At 36.3% G+C, this 5,000-nt stretch overlaps 1 protein-coding gene across 1 annotated transcript in view; it reads right to left on the minus strand.

Moving 5' to 3' along the window:
- LOC107679804 (kinesin-like protein KIF26A) overlaps positions 1 to 5,000 on the minus strand; it is a 106,654-nt gene that overhangs the window by 28,736 nt on the left and 72,918 nt on the right. The window lies entirely within an intron of this gene.

Raw genomic sequence — 5,000 nt, forward strand, 5'->3', positions numbered from 1 at the left:
TATTACTTTTGTTCTTTTTTTTTTTTTTTTTTTGAGAAGCAGATTGTCATACAACTCACACCAGAACCATAATCACGATAACCTGTGTTTACACAATAAAAGACCTATTCAGCAACTAATCCAGTCCTGATGAACTCAGGGATGGTTGAAATGACCAAAATCCTATATTACGACATGATTTTTTACCAAGGTAACAATATATATCATAATACAGTTATTTTTGTTGCAAGTAAGGTCTTTATGATATCAAAATGTTTGATACATATACATTTCATAATTGTTGTCACCAGTGTCAATAGCACAGAAAACTAATACTACCCTGAATGAAAAATATAAAATATATTCTTCACTGTGTAAGTTAAATATATATATATATATATAATTTAATCCTCTTATTAAAGTTTCAAAAGTTATTTAGTCAAAAGCAGTGAGATTTTCACTCTTTTGTTGTTTAAAACAGCTTTTGTTGACAGACAGCAGGAATATTAGACTGCTGTCACTTTAAGAGCTGCTCAGATCCAATATACTGCTACACATGTTTTCTTTCTCAGCTGTTTGCTTGCAAACTATACGTTTTCTTGACCATGTAGCACAGCAATGTCACATGAGTGTGTAACCATGATAAAATCTAACCATGATAAAATCTCTACCGATTGACAAATTTCTACCAGTTAATTGTGTCTACCGGTATATCATCCACACCTAGATGAACTCATGACTCAGGTTATCCAATCATAACAGAGGTCATTTACATACATAAGTCTTAAAGATACAGTGGCAACAACAGTTTGTTCAATTCTAATGGGTCAGGCAAAGGGTGGAAAACACTCATGAAAAATAAAATTTTGGTGTTCTTTGGAGACTTCATTTATGAAAAATATAATATATGCTACAAAGGTGTGGAATGAGGTATTTTTAGCATTAAAAACAAAGGTTCATCGAAGCAGTCGACTGAAATCTCTCAATTCCAGTTGCTCTGTCAAAGGGGGTTCCATTAAAATCAAGCCAAATCCCTTTGACACCACAGCGAAAAGTGATTTTCCAAGGAACACTACATGTTTTAAGAATATTCTTTTTTCACTCAGACAGAGGGGTGTATGTCCAAAATTCATTTTTGGTCTTTTCCTGATTGATTTAATGGTAGAGCTTGACATTTACAACTCAATGCTATAAAATCAGACCTGAAAGGTCAAAAGCCCCCTATCACATTGCCAAAGTAAACAAAGACCAACTCGCTCTTTCTCCACAGGCTGCCTTCCCCCTCTTTATTTCACAACTAAATAGGAACACTGTGCTCAGAAACCCTTGAAAAATGTCCTCTAAAAATGTAAAACTGGGTCTAATGGGGGTCAGCCCTGTAGTTAGCCCTAACATTAGCCATTTGCTAAGTCTGGCTTTACAGTGACCCAGTTACAGTCTGGAAATTAATCTAAAAATCTATGTGAGATGTCAATACTGGATTCCAGAAACAGTAGATGAAGTGGTAATAATGGCAAGTTCAAGACCTTTACCCAAGTAACAGCTACCTTCCCAACAAGCTACATCATAAGACTGAACTTTACAATTGTTCTGGTGATCGAATGAACCTATGAGTAAAATCACAGCATGAGAGGAACAAATGAGTGTAAGTGAGGGAAACTGAAAGATAGGGAGTGAGAGAGAGAAAAACCAAAGGCTATCAAGTGACGTTTTGGGGCTTAGCTCACATTAAGAGACGCATTAAGGCTGTTCTCTTGGGCTAAAGTGTAACAGTGGAGAACTAACTAAAAGAAAGCTGTCCGCAGCAGTCTTTAACCATGACCGACTGATCACACTAAATGCAGCAATAATCAAAAGTGAAGTACACTGAAAATCACACTCTGAACAATACTTAAATGCTAAGAGCACACATTACAGTAGCACATTGGATCTCTAATGTAATTGCCATGCCACTCTTCCTTTTGTATCTCTTACACACATTTTGGAGAGCATTTTTTTTTAAAGAAGAGTAGAATAACAGATCAGGTAATATGTGACTACATAATGTTACCTTGGTGAATTACACTCTTTTTTAGGAAAGGTTCACATTTATTGACTTTATAAAATGTGGTGTAACTATCAAGTAAAAGGTAAGTTCCTTATGTTTAATGCCTGTGAGGGTACACATTTTAAACAATATTTTTAAAACTGTTTTAAAGAAAAAAATATGGTAGAAAAGCACTTTTTTTTTAAATATAATTAATTATTAATTTATAAAGATAAGTATGTTTTGGTATGTATGACATTTTACAACCTGAAATAACCTGAACTAATGTCAAATATTTTTCTATTTTTAAAAGACGTACTGACCTTGACACAGATATTACCTGCTTTTTTCCCTGCAATGTTTCTGCATTATGCATGTTGCACCGCATTAATTTATTGGTAAATAAATAAATAAATATATATTTTTTTATTTTATTAATATATACTACAACTATTAATTACATTAATTTCAAAGATACAAGAGATTGCCCATAAAATGATGCTGTCAATTATTCCTACAATGCAAAATTGATGGATTTAGAATTTCAGAAATGATGGAATAATTGTGTGTTAATAATGTTTGTATAACCTGTCATAAGATCAAATCAAATGAAAGTCAGGAGATAGGAAAGCAGAGGAGAACAAGTGGGAGTCAGTAAAAGCTGGGCATTATGGAGTGTGCTTGTGACAATAAATGTCTGTCTTGTCTTTTTTTTTCTGAGACACACAAGCACGGATCATAAGTGTAGGCACCAGCCCTTTGGACGTTCATGTGTGTGTTCCCCAGTATGTCTGGCAATTCTACACCCTTTTTTTCTCTACCCCTCTCTGCATCACTCCATACATCTAGAAGTGACAACCCGTCCCTTCCTCTTTTCTCTCCCTCCATTTTCTCCGCCCCACCCCTCTTTTCTCTAGCTCCGTTCGGCCCTCCGCGTCAGCCCAAGAGCACACTCAGAGAACACACCGCTGGCTGATGAAATAATTATAACATCCAGGAGGAATACAGCAGCGGCCCCTCCCCGGGGAACCGTCGGCCCACAAGAGGATGCAAGTGTGTGTGTGAGTGTGTGTGTGTGTGTGTACAAACAGATGAAGAGGATTGAAGAAATGTGTGAGTGATGCATTCAGAAAGCATTATGAGTGAAAGACAGAAAAAGAGAAAGCAATAGACAGAGAGAGAGAGAGAGAGAGAGAGAGAGAGAGAGAGAGTGTGAATCAGACAAATCAAGTTTTTGTGTGTGATCAAGTGTGTGTTGTTATATATATAATTCTCTTGTAAAATTATCTTTAAGAATGTAAGAAAATCACTATAAATATTAGAAATAAAAAAAGAATACTGAACTGAATTTCTTATGGCAAAATTTAAAAAAAGAAAATCAATTTATTTATGTTTAAAAAATTTAGAATACTACAAGACATGACATTTATAATCAGTTTGACCAGAAATGTGAAGCAGTATATTATGAAGATATTATGAAATAATAGCTATAAAAGAAAAGAAAAGAAAAGAAAAGAAAAGAACAATGTTTTCTTTAAATTGATCTAGTAATCTTTTTCAAAATGATAACAAATAAATATATTTATTTATTTATTTATTTATTTGTGTGTTTATTTGTTTATTTATTTATTTATTTTAAATAAATAAATAAATTAATAAATTAATTCTTATAAAAATGTACTTTAGGGACTTTTCATTGAAAATATATTTTTATAACGCATAAACAGAAAGAATATTATTTTCTATATTCAATCAAAATGCAACTGATAAGTTGGGGAGGTTTGAAATTAAATGCTTGTACAGTAATAAAGCAATTCATGAATCCACAACAACAGCTCAAGCATTCTCAGCACGCACACCTGTACACTAATGCTGAAATTAATTGCTTGTTGAAGCACTCATGCTCTCTCACTCCCTCTCTCTTTCATTCTCTCCATCTCCTCGAGAAAAAAAACCCGGCTCAGTTCATAAATGGAGAGCGGCTATAAAGCACATGTCCATGTGCTTGCACTTTCTACTTGTCCACCTGCTCAAACTCATTGCAGCACGCATGTTACGCTAAACAAACATGCTTTGACATGTTCCACAGTCAAGGAGCAATCCATATCCCAAGTATGTATAAACAATCAGACAGCAGCCTTTGTAGAGTTTGGCAGGTGAGCTCAGAGGACGGAGAAAGAATTCCTGGCGTTAAGACGGGTGTGTTGCAACTGACATCTATGGGTCAAAACCCACTGCACCCACACACACACACACACACACACACATAGAGAAAAAGCTTTAAAAGTACTCACACTTCTTTCCAATCCATCATCTAACGTATTCACAATTCATAGCCAGAACGAGGCAGGCGGGACGCAAAAAAACGGTACTGTCTGTGTGTCCATACCCACATTTTGCCATCAAAAAAGAGTGATTTAAAAACAAACTAGTTAAAAAGTCACTGCAAGTGCTTCTCCGGTAACCACTGCCCATTCTCAGTGCACAAACATCTGCAGATGATGGAAGTTTAAAGTCATTACAATTATATCCAGAACTTTTCTTCTTCACATTCACGTTTGAATTCCTCTTTGCACCATCCAGCCAGCACCAAACCACTAGTACTTCTCTCTGCCTTTAATGCTCTCTCTCTCCCTGTCTGTGTCAGTTAGTCCATTTCTTGTGTCAGGCATCCTGGTCCTTTTTGTCATCTGTCCCTCTTTCTATCCAGAGGAGAGGGGCTGGAATCCAGCAGTCGGGATTCGCCTCTTGCTGCCGGAGGAGTGCTGGCAGCTTCCCTGCAATCAAACACACGCACACGATTCCTCCCTCTCTCTTTCTTTACACGGTCCAGCCCCTTTTCACTCCCCACGGCCAGAAAAGGAATCAGAGCTTTGCGAACACTCAGTCGCTCGCTCTCTCTCACTCACCCTCACACACACACACACACACATGCCCCTTATTGCATGAATTCTTCATGTGTGAAGGGTCTCTTTTTTATTCTACCCCAGACTTC

The sequence above is a fragment of the Sinocyclocheilus anshuiensis genome, unplaced genomic scaffold (genome assembly GCF_001515605.1).
Source record: "Sinocyclocheilus anshuiensis isolate Anshui unplaced genomic scaffold, SAMN03320099.WGS_v1.1 scaffold676, whole genome shotgun sequence".
In the NCBI taxonomy this organism is placed as follows: Eukaryota; Metazoa; Chordata; class Actinopteri; order Cypriniformes; family Cyprinidae; genus Sinocyclocheilus; species Sinocyclocheilus anshuiensis.